General features: G+C 42.4%; 1 protein-coding gene across 3 annotated transcripts in view; it reads left to right on the top strand.

The window, feature by feature from the left end:
* The first annotated feature begins 377 nt into the window (after window positions 1-377).
* LOC138453176 (cytochrome P450 2K6-like) overlaps window positions 378-19466 on the top strand; it is a 346951-nt gene continuing 327862 nt past the window's right edge. For all 3 annotated transcript variants that reach the window (XM_069605773.1, XM_069605771.1, XM_069605772.1), the window contains exon 1: window positions 378-635. The gene's annotated coding sequence lies outside the window, so the exon portion shown is untranslated. The remainder of the gene's footprint in view (window positions 636-19466) is intronic.

Below are 19466 nucleotides of genomic sequence, written 5' to 3'. Positions count from 1 at the left end.
ACCCCATACTATAATGAGGACAATATTTACAGTGTTTTATACAGGCATTTCGGGCTGCCATGTACTAGTCAAGCACAGTAAACGGTCTGCTCAAGAATAACTCATGTAGTCTAATGGCCACCAGCTTTTTGTAAACACAGGAATGATGGACGGTACTTTAAAGAGGATTTCACAGAGGGCAGATTTCTTGTTCGTGCAAATACCGAGATATTTTACGAAAGTAGCTCTCCTTCAGAGTCAAATTAATGTTTCAAAGTACAGAGAGTAAACACAAGCGAGGTTTAAGCAAAGAAGCACCCAGGGTCACAGCAATTAATCATTTGTGACGAGGCTCTATTTATAGGTTTACAGAAACAAGTGCTGAGAAGAAAGGGCTTGGGTGCCTGAAGGAAATAGTGTTTTTTTTCCGATGAACCTTTTTTTCTGTCGTAAAACCACCTCTAAGAAAAATGTACACCACCTGATTAATTTTGATCGTGTTGGTGTTCCTTTGGATTTTTACTAGTATAAAAAGTGTTCGGGAGGGCTGGAAGAAAAGCAGCGGCCAGAAATTCCCGCCAGGACCCAGACCTTTGCCTGTGATTGGAAACCTGCTCCAGATCAACCTCAAGCGACCTCAGAAAACCCTGGTGGAGGTAACGTGTCGATCCTACTGCACCCTCGCCTGCAGAAATGCAAAGCAAAACATGTAAAAGGCGGTTTTGCAGGAAGCAGATTTGACAGTGCAAGGGAATCAGGAGTAGGGAATCACGTAGCATGGGTGAAGAGCACTGGGAATTGTGGGGCTGGGGGCGATGTTTGTAGATGTACTTGAAGGGAGAGGGAGGGCTGTTTAGTGCACAGCCAGTGAAGTACAACAGTTTGTTATTAGCGGTACATGAGGTATTCACATACCAATATGATAATAGATGCAGTAGAACCCTGTTGAAAGTGCTCAAGTGGAATTTTCACCAAGACACCTTGAATTTAAGAAAAATAATATTTTGCCAGTGCCAGCAGACATTAGTTATGGCAGACCTTGCTATGAGCAGCTAATGCTTGTTGAAATTACAGTTGACTTCTAAGAACCTATTTCTACTGGATCCCATGGTGGCCTATGGGTTTTGAGTCTTTGGACCATGTATCTCTTTTCAGCTTTTACACAATGAAGATTCCATTGCAACAACTATCTCGCCACTTGAATGTATTTCATAGCAATTCAGAAGGTGTACAAAAAACATATATCACCATTGGACCCAGAAGAAACTATAAAGAGTTTCTACTGGACCCAGTTAGTAACATGCACGTTTTTATTTTATTTCTCAGCCGTGTAACTGATACAAAAGCCAGTTGTGCAATATGCTACATTAATTCCTTTTTCCTTTGAAACAGAGGTCCTATATAGTCATATCTGTAAACCCACTTCCAAGTCAAAAGGCTTTGCTCTTCGCAAGTCTAATATTATAAGCTCTTTCTAAACATGTTACGTGTGTATACATGCTTTTCATTAAATACAAAAGACAACATATAAGCTACATTCTATAGCCCTGAGGCAATCAGGTGTTGCTTCTTGAAGAACAGCAGCAGACTTTATGCAATACCATAATTTACCAAAGAATGAATACTCCAATTGCATTCTCTGGGAAGATATCTAATCGTTCATTTGTTCTCACTGCTCAGTTTGCTATCGTTTGACACGCGTTTTATTCAGCTTTGCCATCCACTTAGATAGCGTCCCCAGTATATCTGAGGATAGCTTGTGTGATCCTGGACGAATTTATGGAAGTGAGATATTTTCCAACCTCCTCCATCCCTAGCTAACTTGCTTTAGGGGCACTGGTCAGTTCATATGGGCAGCAGTGCAGAGGGACTCCCATTGAAATCCTGTATGAGCAGCAGCACTGCATTTCTTAAGGAGAGTACTGAAGGGAAAACATGAGTTACTCATTATTTTCTCTGTATTGTATTTAGTACACGTTTCCACTGCAACACACGTAGGCAAGCGTCATTAGTATCCTTTTAAACAACTTGTGGGTGCACTACTATGGTCCAGATAGCGATTATAGCAACACAAATGTTCAAAAGGGTTCCACTTTGTTTTAAGCTCTGCCTTTGTTGTATTGTTTCGGTTCTATCTTCTTCCTCCTGGCCAAGGTATGATGGAGAGCCCTGTATGTTCTGGCAGTCCCGCAGGCCTCTTTCAAGAACACAGCAAATACCCCTGCGATTGAACTGACTGGAACAGGGTAGGGGGTGGCAGGCATCCCGAATACACATTGAGCGAAATGACTGGAACTGGGTAGAGGGTGGCAGTCACCCCGAATACACATTGGGTGAGATGGCTGGAACGGCGTAGGGGATGCAGACATCCCCAATGCACATTGGGTGAAATGGCTGGAACGGCGTAGGGGATGCAGACATCTGGAATAAATATTCCGGCCAGAGGGATGTCACAGTTGCTGACAGTTGCAGAAGGAATGGGCTGTCCGGTATTGGACAGGTCGTTCCAGTGGTGGACTGGGGTCCCCATTCAGATCAGGAGATGCAGTGTTGGAAATTGACACAATTTACTGGGCGAGCTTCCTCCCCAGCCCCTCCTCACGTGGGGGGTAAGGGGCAGCAGGCAGCGCAGGGTAGGTGAGCTGTGGATTGTCAGTGGTGTGAGTGGCACTGAGGGGCGGAGCTAGGTGTCCAATAATGTGTATGCCCTATATGTAGGATGCTGGCTGCTTTGCACAAAAACACAATGCATTTTGGGAACATAAGAATGGCCACCAAATTATAAAACATGTCTATGATAATAATTCAAATGTGTATGCCTTCTGATCATGCAATGCACACTGAGTATGGTGCTCATTTCATTTGTCGGAATAGTCATCCAGACAGTAAAATGCGTGCGAAGCATGAGACATGTATACAACTTTGGACCATTTTATTCAGTTTGACATGTCCAAACACTTTCAGATGTGGTTTTTAAAGTTGCTGAATATCGTACATTTGAAAGGTTCAGGGCAGAGAATTTCTGAACTTGGGGCGGGGTTTGTACCTTAGTTCTACACGGAATGGGAATTGTCTTGTTTCAGCACAATTCATTCCCTGGGTGTGGGATATTAGGAGAGGAACTGGTGGCTTTCTTCAGCCAAGCAGAAGACGATCATTGAAGGATGAACCCCTGCGATTTGGACAGAATTGGGCTGCATGCATCGTGCACCTGTTATCTTTGAATATTGCTGGCCTAGCAAAAAATGTGACAGATGGGGCAATTTCATCAGGACACACCAGCTAAACAAATGGTTTTTAAGAAACATGGGCAACTATGCCCATTATAACCAGGACTACACTTGCTTGTGCCCGCCACACAAGACAAAGGAGGTAGTCTGAGTTGAGGTTTGGAAATCTGGGTTGATTCTGCCCTGAATGCTGTGCCCATACCAGTAGATTGTGATAACCCAGAACTGCAGGAGATTTATCTAACATTTCTACAACAGACTAAGTCTATAGGGAGGGACTAAAAGTGTCACCTTGGTCCACTTCAAGCCTAAGAGTTTGCAATGGTAGGGAAAATAGTGACTCACCTGCTAGGCCAACTTTTGTAGAGGGGAAATGCATGAGCAGTATTGATTATAATGTGATGGTGCAGATGAGAGTTGCACTGGGTCTGGCCACGCCCCCACCTGTTCCTGAGCATGAGCGAAAGTACAAGCTGAGAAATGTTCAATAAAATACCAATGGTCATGCAGCCGCCATTAAAAACAAGAAAGGTTTGGCGATACAAGTAGTATAGAGATGGGCAGGCAGGCAAAGGTTGAAAAATAACCAGACAGAGTTATACAAGTAGAATAGAGTTGAGCAGGTAGGGAGAGGTTACAGCATACACGGGCAGGGGATAATTAAATGGTGGCATGCAAAAGACACAAAGAAATCCAACATGGTGGAGAAAGAGCAAACAGTACTGCCATTACTCAGACCAAACCATGCAAGGCCTCAATTCTCAAATATGGCACCCTGACATAAAGTTATTTAGCACAAAGTCCAGGCTTAATAATGCTCAGACAGTAGCCCAAGCACCAAGGTCAGTATACCAAGGGGAGTTCTGCTTACAAGATGAAACTTCACCAGATAATGTTTTCCAGGGCACACAGCATGCAAGTATAAAAGTGTATTAGTTTCAATTGGTAGCAGTGAGAAATATATATATTATTTAATGCCAGGTGCAAATAGCTACCATGATAATTGATCCCATAACAAATGAATATACAGCACCCCAAGTGGCCGCCGAAGGAATGCACCCACACATTAGGACAGCAGAAAATCCAACAAATAGATGACAATTAGTTCTTAACATTGGTCCTTCACCACGTGATCGAAACAATGGTCATTTATTCCAGGCCCAAATAGATAGTTCTTCTTATGGACTAGTTTAGAAGGGTGCCAACCGATGGTATGTTAGATTGAATTGTATCATTTTTTAGAAGGATTTATAAAGGAGTAGTTAGTAGTTGTGAAAGAACCAATAGTAGAAGGTTCACCTATAGATAACTATATGTTCTATGTACTGTTAGGCAGAATTATATGCAGTACCTTTTGGGAACACCACACACAATTAGGACTACACGTGACAGTACAAATTCACCTTTGGTACAAGCCTGTACCACACAGTAAAGTGGTAGCGATGGCTGAGCAGCCAGACGTATCTCAAGAGTAAAGTGAGCAGCATCAATAGTTACACAAAGGACAGCATGATTCAAACAAACACTGATGCAAGGTTTCAGAGTAAAAGAATATACATTTATTTACACATCAGTTATTAAACATTTCACTATTATCAAGCAGTTGAAAAATCCTGATTCTAATACACTACACCACACCCAATAGATTCTGGACAAGTTAGGCTCAAAATGAAGTGTGAGCAAAATGGCACTCCAGTAATTTAAAAGGGAAGGAAAAACAAAGTTAGACAAAAGTTGAGCAGCACCAACAAGTAAGTAAGCAGGGCAATCTAGAAAAAGTAACTACAGTGAGTAAATCAAATCAAGAGGCCAGGGCCAAAGTCAATGGACCAAAGTCTTTGCAGAGGATCACGCAGTTCAGGGTAGTTTGCGGTTAAGTCTTTACCAAGAGTTCAGAATGAAGTTGGTTGGACAAAAAGGTACTTTAAAGAATAAAGAAGTACAAGCCATCACATTGGCGAAAGATTTCACACACTTTCACTGTGGCTGGATGAAACAAACAACTGGGTTAGCACAGTACCTTTAGAGCAGAAGAATGTTGTAGCTGAGGCCGACGTTCCTGGCACTTCCTGCAGGCTCACGTTCCTGAAGCGACTGTCGGACTGACAAGAAGGAGGAAGACTGGAAGGTCCTGCACTGCCCAGGGAAGAATCCAGCAGCGGAGCAATGAGACGAATAACAGGTGCACTCCTTAAAACACAAGCAGGGCCCGTTCCTCCTGGCTATACGATTCACTGTAGCTGTGCACAGCAAATTCGACCAGAGGAGGAAGGCCTGGTTTGCAGTTTGATGAACTGGTTGTTCACAACAGCTCAAGGGGAGAAGATTCCTTGCAGATATTCCCTGTCGTCGAAGTTTGGAGATTCGGACCCACAGCAGGGCTTCACCGGGAGGCTCAGCCGCGGTAGAGGTCCTCTTCTGTTAGCTTCTCTTTGGTTCTCTCGATCCAGTGGCGACTCTGCCTTCTCAGTCCCAGAGACCTGCTTTTTATACAGTTTTCCCCCATTGACCCAGTCTAGCTGTCAATCATACAGCAGGGTGGCTGTCCCGCCGGGACAGTCACCACAGCCAATCATACTAGAGTGTGACCTGGGTCTCCAAGGAGTCCCTGTGCAGGGAGTCTCAAACCCATCCCTCACATACTGTCCTCCTCAGACTTTCAGGCGCCTAAGTAGGGCTTCTGTGCAGAAGCCCGCAAAAAGTCAGCGAACAAAGGAACCAAACCTGGTTTGGCATGCAGAATAAAACACAAGAAAGACTTTTACAAAAAGAAATGGTGAATAAACCCACCCGGAACCGTAGAAAAGTAAATATGGTCCAGCGGGTTTAAGTTTGAGGTTACCAAGATAGCTTAAAACTATACCAAGGCTATATAAAATAACCGCGGTAGGAAAAATAGTATAGTTACCACTGCCACCAGCCAAATCATAATGAAAAGGGAACAAAACAATGTTCCATGAGAAACAGACACAAAGGGATAACTATTAACCCTTTCCAGTACTCTATGTAAGATAGTTTGTACTGGGTCTGTGGTTTTAAAAAGAGTAATAAAGTCAATGGCAACTTTTACATGTTCTAAGAGACAGTAGTCAGTCCCAGAAAATTGAGTCTTAGTTGGGAAGTCTAAAAAGACAACCCTGTGTCACTGCACTGAAGGTGCTCTTTAATACACAGTGAAAACATCATGCATATAGAGTAGGTGAGGCTCCACAGTCTATGAACACAAACATGTTAAACACAAACAGAAAAACACATGTAAGAGTGGGAAAAAAGGCTCACACTCTTACCAGGTGAAAAATAAAATCCTAGAAATTCAGAAAAGCTGCTGAGGGACTCAGTAGGTAATGGAAATTAGCCATTCTGGAGAATTCTCCCTAACATGTACCACTAACAAATGAAATGAGAGAGCAGTAATTGTTATGATAATTACTAACTATGATATTAGTTATGCCATTTTTCTTATTTAAAACCTTGTTGTTCCGAAAAACCATTTTGCGATTGTATTTTTTGTGCTCTCCCAGTGGCCATTTGTATCTGAATAAAGCTGGGTTTTCTCGTGCACTTGGAATTAATCTGTTATTGAGTATTTCTCTTATTTGGTATACTTAGACCTATCGTAACATTTGGAGACTCTGCTGAGATACACAGTGTCTTGAGGACGCTTCCCTGCATCTCCCTTGGACAGCAGAGCCAGTCTCCAGGGAGTGGTTCAAGTGCACACCTAAAGACTGCTTAGTGGGAGCCCAGTTCCTGTAAGTCCTGTCTGGTCTCTCAGATGGTACGCTGGGCTTAGAGGGCAGAGCAGGCAGATAGAGGAGACTCAATGCAGATGGACCTCAGGGATAATAGAATGTGAGTATATCTGTGCACGAAAATACCTGCAGGGGAGGGTATAGTTGTTGTTGTTAAGTTGAAAAAGAGTATTGAAGAGAGATAGAAAAATAGATACTTTCAACAGGAGTTGGGGAAGATCCCATGGTAGGATGTAAAGCTGAGCCTCCTTTGGAGGGGTGGTAAAAGAAATAAAAGATGAGATGTATAAAGAGTAAACAGATGTGTTGAGTAGATTTTATTTGATGTTGGTTGTTGTTGGTCTTGTTTTGGTTTATAATAGGGTGGTAGAGGTGCTTTTGTGAGTTGGTAGAGTAGGAGTTAGGATTGGTTGGAGGTAAGTATAGAATAGATTGAGATTATCTATTGTTGGTGTGAGTTAGGGAGGTCATTGTGCTGATACTGTAAATAATTGTGAGGGTTGGGGTGAGAAAAGGAAAGGAAGCGTGTGAGTGTGTTGAAACAGCAATTGTTAGATTCATGGCAAGTTGAGTTTTTATATTATTATCATCACATACACCACTGTTTGCTCATTTGTGTAGGTCACTTACCCAGTATAAAGAAAATATCCTTAAATACCATGTACAATGGGTCAAAGACACGGCCCGCAAGTTGGTTCAGCCATGGCATCAAGAAGGGACACACTTGAAGGATGTGCTGAAACACATGTATACATACTTAAACGCGACACACACATAGCAGCATAAGCATACTCAAATTATGGAAGATGTTTGAGTAAGAGGAGCAGATCAAAAAAAGAAGCTATAGGTAGAAGAGATGGTGAAGGTTGTGTGCAGCTCACATCGCCTCCTCCTCAACCAGGCCCTCTATTTTCAACTGTGCCAAGAATATATCCATTGCAAGCCGCTGCAGGTTACAGTAATCCCTGATATGTGCCCCTGGAAGTTGAAGGTGATGTTAAGGGAAAGTAAAAATCAGATGGCACATAAAGCACATAAGCAATACGAGTAGAACATTATAAAGGGTGCAGTCTATGAATCACAGCTAAAGGAAGCCTTGAAAACTGTGAATACCATAAATGGAGTGGACGAAGGAGCAGCAGTTTCACCAGACAAGTGGGTGGGAGGACAGATATTATTTAAAATGGATGGACAGAGAACTGACAATAACATGAAAACCTTGGAAAGAGAGAATGAGCAGGAGAGAAGGAGAGAAGAGTACAGGAGGAGGTTAAAGCTAGCATTAGTAGAAGGGTGACAGAGGACAGAGAAGGAGAAGAGAGCATAAGGGAGGTTGCTGAAGTCAGCAGAAACATAATAGAGGGGCTAGAAAGAGGAGTGTGTATATAAGGGAAAGTCTTGGGGTTATCAGCAGTGAGATGATAAAAGAGGTAGAGTGAGAGGAAGATAAGTGGGAAAATGAAGGGGAGGAATCGGAGGAGGAGGCAACACAAGCGCCTCGTACAAGTGCACCTGAAAAAAGCTACAGTGGCAGGACATCACTCCCAGAGTTTCTCCCAATAAATTCAGGAAAGAAAACACCACATGTGAACAGATTATGGAATATGCCAGGCGTCAAACAAACTGCATGGCAACAGTCTCAAAGGAGACGAAGAGTGCAGTTGCACCCGTATGCAAGGCAGGGATGACGCAGTTACCCTTGCCCAAAAAAAAGGGAAGGGGGATGGCTCAGTATACACTGTGGCCACAAACAGATAAAACATATCATTGTTGACATCAGGGGCAGGAAAGTGGATTCATGAGCTAGAATAAAGGACAGCATGAATGACATAGACAGTCGTGAACGTGAAGAGTTTACTTGCTTCAATATTATGTGAACAGTTAGATGATTTATGGACATTTGGAGGGCATTGAGGGTGCAATACCCAGATACGGTAAGCATGTGTTGATTATAACACACAAACTGAGGATAGAGGAGGATCCAGCGACATATATACAAGAAATACAAGATTAGTGGTGTTTAGAAACAAGGGAGGGTTGGGACAAAAATATACCTGTGTTTTATGATGTTCAATGCCTGGGTCTTCCTGAAAAAGTTCAGAAACAGATAAAGAAAATTGTAGGGATTGAAATGAAAACACAGTTGAATATTGTTCATTATTGCTGAATGAAACTCGAGAAGGAAAGGAACAAGGGAGAAGAGAGGCAAAGAAAGGAAGCTACATTGGTGCAAAAGAAATGATTGCAAATAACAATAGATGGAGCAATGATAATGAATGTTGGGGGAGAAAATATTCAGCAAGAAAATCAACAGCAGGAGGCAAGAAGATATTTTGGAGGGAGAAGAGAAATATCTATTAGCCCCGGGGGAGGTGCTGCGTACCGACAGGGAGAGGCTACAAGTTTGGAGGTGGATATAGAGGTGCTTCCGATGGGATGATACTGCATTCTGACAGATTTTGGGGGTACGGAGGATAATGTTGGATGTGTGAAAGGACAGGGCAATATGCACAATTGTGTACGAGCAGAGGGGAATGAAACAATGATTACAACAACCTGGCCCTAGGAGGAGATTGCATCCCCCTGCCATGTTATACACAGACAAAGCAAGAGTAGGCCACATTCCAATACACGCAACCACAACTATTTCCACAAAATAACACACAGCCACAAATGCAGCTGCACACGCACCAGACACCACCGCAGTAGAGGCGTAGATACAGCAGCCACAAGTACAACAGTGATCACGGCACCCATTACAAATGCAAGCACAACAGTTTGAACCGTGGAGCAGGAATATATTGCCACAATCTCCAAGACATAGGTTGAGGCATTGGTGGGAGCCAATCACTTTACAGGAACATGGATGAGCATCTACCCCCAATAGGACAGCCCACAGAGAAGCTTGATGTGTCCAGTGCTATCAATATCTCCCAACCAGGAAGAGGAACCCTGGGTGGGAGTGACAATAAGGGATAGGACATTCTCTTTTCTGGTTGATGCAGGGACAACACAATCTTCTGTTATGGAAGGAAGGTTTCCACTGTCACAAATAATGATGGACGCATGCCATGACTGTGCTACTGCAGCATCAAATGGCACCCATCATGGATTCTTTGGGACTCATTCATCTCCATAATCCTCCCTCGACAATACCCATTTATATTTTTTGGCATTGCTTTCCATTTGCAAGACTTTGGTGCTTTAGTTCGCATTCCCTGTCTATTCTTATGCAGCAGTCTTACAACTACAATCTCGAAAAACCTTAGAGACCAGCACTATTTTTACTTTCTCAGGACCAGAGAGGGGGAGGCAGATTACCTTCAGGTGTACTGCTCCAGGTGCTGCTAATGAGCCTGCCTCAGCAAAGGACAGGTCAATATTCAAGCAGCTACTTGCAGATGCACAGGGCTTTTGCACTGAGTTTGCTCACAGCCCCTTGTTCTTTAATCCTTGGATGTATGCTGTGTCCTGTTGCTTCCAGAACCTGCTCAAATTGCAGTGTCTTGTGATCCCTGCTTGCAGCCCTGCTACTTGGCTTTAACTCCCCTGCCTTCTGCCCAGCACCTCTGTGCTTTCTGCTCTGCAGTCCTGCTCCCCTTCTTGCAGTCCGCTAGCCCCTGTCTGCAGCCCCTATCTTCCACCAATTATCATGTTCTCGGCCTGCAGTTCCTTGTTCTATGCCCATAGTTTGTGTTACCTGGATCTAGCTTCCTATATTCCAGTCCTGAGTACCCTTGTCATCTGTTTGCTGCCCTGCTCTTGTAATTCCAGTCCATAGGTGCAGTTCCTTGTTATCAGTCTGCAGTTTAGTCCTTGTTATCCTAGCCTAGAGTTTTCTTGTTCCTGGCCTATAATTCAGTCTGGTGTTCCTTGGTTTCGGTCCTTAGTTGGTTTCGGTTCTAGTTTGCTGTTCCAGTCTCGTATACCCTTGTACTAAGAGTTGTGTCTTCTTGCTTTTCCTTTTTCTTCCAGTTCTTCGCTGTCCTGAATGTTGCTCACTTTGACTTCCCATTCTTTCCCACGATATTTCTGTTAATGTTCTTGTCCTCACCTGTGCTTGTGCAATATTACCCCAAGCTTAAAAGTATCCCATGTCAAAGAAGGCAGACAAAGCCACTTATAGATCGATTGCTGCCTTGATGTGATAGGCTCTCATTGTGCCATTTGAATCCCCATGAAACACTACGGTGTACCCTGTGAAAAAAGCCAAAAGAGGGTCTTGGAGATGTATACAGGATTTACGCACTTTGAACTACATTGAGGAGGTGGAATTTACAGTTGTGCCCAACCTGGCTACAATTCTCTGTAGCATACTACTCACTGCTACACACTTTACAGTGCTTGACCAAATAAAACAACTTTCTTTTCCATCCCATTGCACATAGACTCTCAATATCTTACAGCATTTACATATTGCAGGATTAGACTCCAACACGCAAGACTCCCACAGGGGTACCTTGAGTCCCCCACTGTCTTCAACAGAGTGCTACAGATGAACTCGGAAAACGTACAGACATCCAGTACAATTATACAGTATGTGGATGATTTGCTATTATGCAGTAACAGAGGAAGAGTCTAGGGCAGACTCAGTAATGTTATTAAAAGTATTGGCTGAAAAGGATACCAGGTGGACAAAGAATAATTGCAGTATTGCCAGAAAGAAGTATTATATTTGGGCCAGATAATATCAAACAAAGGAGGAGGGTGACACCTGAAAAATCAGATGAAATTACAAAAATGCCCTGTCCAGAGACTAAGATAGAATTACAGCAATTCCTGGGGATATGTTATTATTTTTATGTGACTGTGACTCTGCATGTATGTTCATCCCCTTTTAGAAGAATTGAAAGCACAGAAAGTGCACGGCCCCATAATGTGGCTAGACAAGATGATCAATGTATTTGTGGTACTGAAACAAGTAAATCTCCCATGTTAGGAATACCAGATAACAAGGAATAATTGTATCTATTCACATATTCAAATAGATACTGTCCTCATGCAAAACACTACAATGGGGAGCACATTATTGCCATATTACAGTGGGATCTTATATCCAGCGATGAGAGGGCATTTCACATGTGAATAAGCACTGGCTGCAGCAGCCTTTGCAACAGACAAACCATCCTCAATAACTATGAGCTGTAGAGTAATGTTGTATGTAGAGCATGACCTAGTTGCCATTCTTGAAAAATGAAAGTCCACACTCACTACACAATGAACATCTGGATATGAAGTTATAATATACAATGTATGAGATAAGGGCAGGGAACCCTCTCTTTTTGAAGGTGGCCTGACTCCTGAGGGTTAGGGCAAAATTGTAGAAAAAGAAATGGAGTCAAAGGCTACCCTTGTCATTAACGCTGTGGTAGTTTTCTTTAGGGAGCAGTGGAGCTAAGATAGCATGTATCAGTTAGCTCTTACACGGAACACAAGGGAGTAGATTGTTTGTAGACATAAAAAATGCAATTTATTAATTTCACAAATTTCTTTTTTTTAAAACACAAACATATGTCATCCTAGGCACAGGAAAGAACATTGCATACAAATTGCAAATGATTATGCATATAGGTGGGTTAGTATCATTGAAGTGACTGTAGTTTCATGTATTGCTAATATTGAGGCAATACGAAAACATTGTCGACACACACAAATCAGGTGTTTCTAGTACGGTGGGTGGATGGAGCGGCCAGCGGTTGCAGGATAAGAAACATGCTGGTTGTTGCACCGAACTGTCTTCAGGACTAAGGAATCTTGGAGCACTATGGTGCTAGAAGAGTGCCAGGCACCTATAAATAGTGAGACAAGGGATGGAGCATTAGGCATGGGAGGAATTAAATTAAAAATGCAAAAAGAGTGTTTGCGCAAGGGTACACTGCAAAAAAGAAGAAAACCTACCTAAGGTAGTAGGAGCGTCATGGCTAAATGTTGTTAGGTGGCCAGTTGTAGAATATATCACTGGCGCGAGAATGAAGTCCGTAGATTGGGCTGGTGGTCTCTGTAACAATTTAGAAGACCCCAATGTAATTTGTGTGCAGAAAATGCATTTAAGATATGAGGATGAATTGGATGTAGGATTACCTGGTGTAGCAGAAATGGGATCCAGGTAGAGGAAGATGAGAGGGAAACCCTATCTTTTCATGGAATGAAGCCGTGGTGTCCTGTGGGAGAGGGGTGGGTATTGTGAGGTATTCGAAACATCAAAGGCTGGCTGCGAAGGTAAGTGCATTGGCATGCAGGTGCAGAGAAAATCGGCACGGTTGGTGAGGAAGGTGATGGGGGTTCTGATAGTTTAACAGATTGGAACTAAGGGTGTGTTTATATGACCAGAGAGTTACGGTGAAGAAATGAAGTGGAAAAACCACACACACACACATACAAAAAGGCCGTTGTGAGTGCGACCTGGATGTGTGCTGAAAAAGACCCATAGGAGGTGATGGTCTTGCCTCAGTACTTTTGAACCAAACCGAATTTAAGAAATGAAGCAGTTGTGCATGTGGTGCCTGGAAAGGGTGGCTGCCATCATGGGGTGGGGTGAAGGTAGTGAAGGGCTACAAGCGTTGGTGCCTGCTGCATGCATGGACAGAGATTGCCAAAGCTAGCAAAACGTGTCTGCTTCTAGTGAAACTGAGCTTACCTCAGAGCGTGAGCTCTGTTGCTGACTCCCGATGTGGTCTGCTACTAGCGCATGCGTATCAGACGGCGCTGTGTATATGTATGATGGGTCAGTGGAGCGCATGCGTAAGGGGAGTAGTGTTAGTGAAAACAGCGCGTGGTCATTTCTAGGAGGGTGTGGGCCTCGGAAACAGAGGGGTAGCCATGGTAGTGTTCGGACTCGATGTCTGTGAGTCTGAAAAAATGAAACACTGTAATGGAATATGATATAAACCAAATGCCATTATCTCTTGACATGCAGCAAACTATTTACTGTAAAAGTGGATGCATTTGCAGGTGCAACAAATATGTTCTGAAAACAGCCAAAGGATCCTATTGATGAATTTACATCGTGTAAGAGCAATTATTATACTTTGCTTACACGTTACTCATGAAGAAACGGCTTGTAGCAATCGATTCACTAAACAGGTAAAAGCATTTGTTCGTGCAACAAATATTGTCCAAAAGGCATTTTCCAGGGACATTGTTAACTTTACATAAATTTGCATAGTATAAGAACAGTAGTTGTGCTTGGCTCACACGTTACTCATGCAAAACGGGAACATGTACACAAAAATATCAGTGAATAGGTATTATAGGCTGTAGATATACATAACTTGTGACTTAGAAATAACTTATTGTTGCACAGTACTAAGGGGGTGCAAAAACATGCATGCACATACAATGTCTGGTTCTTGATGGTTGAAGCCAAAAGTGAAAACATGAGATCAAGAACATTAGTCCATGAAGAATCGATCTTAGATGTGCGTGGGGACAAAAACTAGTGTACCAACATGGATGGCTGGTAGCTGGAGCTGGGCTAATTGGACTTAGATAGAGTTTACAGGGTTAGATAAAGGGGAGAGTGCACCCGCACATATGAACTGAAAACCATTCCTCATGTTCCTCATGCTCCTCATGTTAGTTGAAAAATGGTAGACATGGGCCGGGATATGGCTAGGGGGTGGTGTGAAGGGGGGAAAGGTCACTCGTTAAAGAAAAGGTTCCACTCGATAGATATGTTGAGGCCGTCCTTAACCGAGTCAAGGTGGTATATCCATTTCTGTTCAAGTTTGCAAAGTGACAGATCTCGATTGCCTCCACGGAAAGGGTTGTTAACAGTTTGTAAGACAAGCCAGAAGATGTCATTGTGGCTGTGTTTTTTCAGCTTGAAGTGTGCTACTAATGGTTTGTCTTCAGCTAGATTTTTGACACAGGAGCGTGGTTCACAAATTCGTTGTTTGATCTCTCTCTTACATTTACTGATGTAGATCAAGTCGCACGAACATTTGATGGCATATACTGACCATTTCGTTTTACAATTGCTGAAGTTGGGAAAAGTCCATCTTGTGCCCTTGAGGTTGATGTGTTTGATGTTGTTAGTCAACGAGCACATCAAATTATTGCCACATCTGAAGTGTCCTTTGACGGGTGGGAGATTCCACAGAGTTGTCTGGCTTACCTATTCTTTTGTTTTGTCTTCGTATGTGTGCACTAGGCGGTCTCTTAAGTTTCTGTTGCGTTTAAAAGCAAATCTAGGTTTCTCGGGATTAAAGACCTCTGTGTGGAGTTTGTCCCAGTGGTTGAGAATAGTCTTTTTGATAGAATTGCTTAGGGAAGTGAAAGTGGTGACGCAGGTCATCCTCATTGCGTGTTTCTCTTTGGCTAGTGTTGTGAGACACTGTTCTCTGTCGGAGTGTTTGGCTTCAATAAACATCAATAAACATTGTTAGATATTGCACAGTGAATCCTGCATGTTTTATTGCTGAACCTTTAGAGGATGAAAAATGGGTTTTCCATATACAGACATACATGATGATGTACCCCCGGTATAGGAAATGAAGTTAGAGGGGGTATAGGTGGTCTTTGTTGATGGTTCATTGACAATAGATCAGAGCACTAGATTTAGGCATTCAGGATCAGCAGTGGTAAGAAGTAAGGGTGATGATTTTGAGATTATGACAAGTGCAAGATTACTAACACATTTTTCTGTGCAGGCTGCTGAGTTAGTAGCAATGATATCAGCATTCGAACAACTGGAGGTCGAGGTAGTGACGATATATTTTGGCTCTGCCTATAAAATGTCTATAGTAAACTCTGGACTGTCACAGTGGAGAAGGAGGGGCTTCCTGCATGCAGATGGTACACTAGTGCAGCATGCTCCACTAGTAGGAAGATTACTAGACGCATTGGCATATCCCATGGTGGCTGCCATGATGAAGCATGCAGCTCACATTAAGGGTGCAGTCTTAATTTACCATGGTAACGAAGCATCAGATGCAGAAGCAAAATGAAATCATATTTCCCACAATTAGCAGAGATAGCAATTGCCTCACATAAAATAGTGCTCAAAATGGAGGGAAAGAAGGGCTATAGTGCATTACCATTGACACAAATAGTGGAACTGCACTGATGCGCACCACACATAGAACAGAATCTTTGGATAAAGCAGGAATGCTCTTTATGCAACATCAACCTGATATGGTGACAGAATAACACACAGAAGCCTGCAGTGCCCTTTGAATAACTTACAGTAGCATGAGAACAATTGCACTGAACAGCACACAACACAATGTAATATGTGGCAGCAGATATCTCAGAGGAGTGATTAATTCCCAAACTGCATGAAAATTACTGTTAAATGTGCTACTTTCTAGCATACCTTTAGAACGGTGATATGAGCATTACCTCACATTACAGGCTCCTTTCTGCATTTGTCAATATGCTCTAAAATTGTAATTGATACCAAAACATGATTGTGGTAGTATGTTCGTTTTCATGCTGGATAGAAGCAGGACCATGGACCCATGAAGACAATAAGTTGAATGTTAAATTCCTCATAAGTGCTGCAATCAGATAACAGACAACACTTTGTGAATGAGTTATTTTCTGAAATAAAATCTCTGCCTGGCATTAAGCACAAGCATTGATCTGCTTATCATCCACAGGCCAACTGCATTGTGGAATGTCACAATGGCCTGTTGAAGGAACACATTAATTAAACAAATAATTGCTGTACTGCCTTCCCCTGGCTATTTTTGCATTACACAGTCAGCCAGGCTCAGACCACCATCTCATGCCCTATGAAATAGAGACAGGCATAATTATGCAAATACCTATTGCTCCTGCTTGATTGGATGCAGACAGTTCAATGACTGTGTTAGGAGACAAAATGCATGATTATTTAACTGCCATGACTAAATGTTTAAAATCAATTTCTCGACCATTAAACGTGAGGAAAGAGGGCCAAAAAGCAACCAACAACAACAGAGGGGGAATTGTAGGTGGAAATGCTGTAATACTCCCTGCAGACTGTGCCACAGTGATTTAATATATGATTTAAAGGCCCATATTCTGTCCAGTAAACAACCCCAACTTCAGTAAAAGTACACAGAAAGAAAGCGTGGGTGCATATAGGTGATGTGAAAAGATGTACAAGCACTGCCCACCTGTCCGACAAAGGGGAGCAAGAAGAAGAAAAAGAGGTGACCAGACCCCTGACAAGGGTGAGACTGAGAGCTGACCAGTAATGTGAAGCGTGAAGGACACTGTTTCTCTAATATCTCAACATGTGCAGAGAAAGAGATATACAGAGAAAATGGACTCTTAGTATAATGGTCAGTGTTTTTTTTCCTTCTGTTTTTTTCTGGTTTTCCCACACTATGGCAGTAAGAGTTTTTAGTGATAATAGTATCAAAGAAGTTGAGCATGAGTGAAGGAATGACACGAGTTAGGCGAAATGTGATTAATGTTGAATATCTTGTGAATCAAAACTTTGAAGCATATGCTAAAAAACACTTAATAACCTATGGTATAGGCATATGACTAAAGTTGGAAGGGAGAAATCGGATGAGAACTGCTTCGTGTGCTCACTCATTCATATGCCTTGAGTGTTTCCAGATTGTTCGTGGTTGAAGAAATACCAGTAAACAGGGCTCATAACTTATCTCCCATTGCATTATGCAAAACAAGGGAACAATTCCAGGAATGTTTGGCGTATTTAATGGGTGACAAAAGCAACATTCCGTTTATGAAGACTATTGTATCAAAGAAAAGACAATAGTAAACAAAGCAATGAAATATACATTGTCAGGGCCATAAAGAGGGGAACCTATTAATAAGTGAACATCCATTATTGAAATGTACTGACTATCAAGGAAATTAGATACTTTTCTACTGGGAAAGACCACAGTTACACATAACAGGATAGGTGTTTATCTCTCACGGTTGGGTGGAACTGATAATGGGATGCAGAGCAGAAAATATGTATAGGATATTCATGTTGCCCCATAGAAAATTCTAATGAGATTTGACTAGAAGAATGGAAAAAAAATGCCAGACTGTTAACATGGGTAGAGAACAAAAAAGGACCAGTGCACAAAACAAGGATAGTGAATGCATTTCTGTGTTTAAGAAACAATGGCACAGTGAAAGTAGGAGACAATGAAGGATGCAAACACATCATGCATATGCCAGGCATGAAAGTAGGCACAGCAGCATTGATGGAGCACTATTGGGCCTGTGGTACAAGAGCCTATATACAGCTCCCACCAAATTGGGGTAGTACATGCTCACTAGCAGTGCTACATGCACCGGCACTGGTGATGCCCCAAAGTGATGTGGTGCAAATAGGAAACTACCCTATAATAAAAGTTGACCAGAAAGAGAAAAAACTACAATGCACATAAAGAGACAATTATTTCTCAAGGAAATGTATCAACACACTAGATGTTGTGCCACCTGAACACAGGCTATTTAGCAGGACATCTATGTGTTTTATCATGGCTTCTTGTCCCTGTATTGTGTTGAGGTGGTTAGGAACGGTCCCCATGAGCACGAAGGGTTCATGTTGCATGCCCCATATTGATGACTGGGGTGTGGAGATCTGATCGCAATTTCATATTAATCCAGTGTAGTTAAAGGGATGGTCCGGCCAAACATTTTTATTTAAAAAATAGATAGGCAATATTAAAAAAAACGATTGGCATTTTTTTTTTCAAGTCCCTATGTAAAATTTTGAGCAATTCAAGCTCAAAATTTGCAAAAGCAAGCACATGGGTGCATCCATTTTGTGAAATGGATGCCCGCCTGTGCTGGCTTTTGCTTATGCGGCACAAATGAAGGAAAAGCCAGCCAGCTGTAGTAAACAAAAGCTACCACTGGGTGGCTTTTCCTTCATTGGTGCCGGGACTCGGAGGACGCAGACCGGAGACTACAGTCAGAAAAGCTGCAGCTGATGTGTGATGCATTTTAGGTAACTGTGAAGTTCTGGTTTTGCAGCCTTGGTGGTTGACTTTTGAGAAACTGGTTCTGCAGAGTTTCAAAGGCAAGAGAATGGGTTAATAAGTAACTTCAACCTTCACAATGGTCAGCTCAGCTCAAGGACCGGCCATGGGATTAATAGTCTGATAAGTATCACAGACAACAGATGTAATCTCTTGAATGCATGGGAGCTTAACAGAAGAGTTTCGCTAATTGTTTTTGACCAACATTAAAGCATCCAGTAAGTCAATGCTCAGGGCTGAAGTAATTGTATTTTCATATGTGCTTTGTGTGATGAAATTACAACTATTTAGATTAGAATGTTCCAATGGAGACGGGGATCTGGGGAATTAGATAGTTATCGCTAGTTCAAAGAAGAACTGGTCTACTCAGCCTTCTTCATATCGCTTGAAGAATTTATGCAAACCATGTGCAATTAGGAGTTAAGGTGAAAGGCCAATATATCAATGGATATGGTTTGTTGAGACATGGGTTAGTTTGATCCTGTGGTACTATCTAACTGCTCCCCAGACAATTGAACAGTAACCTTGCTTTATGTACAGGACATGCACTTTTCGTTAGGTGGTGG

This window comes from Ambystoma mexicanum, chromosome 4p (assembly GCF_040938575.1).
Source record: "Ambystoma mexicanum isolate Mex_15411 chromosome 4p, UKY_AmexF1_1, whole genome shotgun sequence".
Classification (NCBI taxonomy): Eukaryota; Metazoa; Chordata; class Amphibia; order Caudata; family Ambystomatidae; genus Ambystoma; species Ambystoma mexicanum.
The sequence above is the reverse complement of the archived record's forward strand: the minus strand, read 5'-3'. Positions and strand labels throughout refer to the sequence as shown.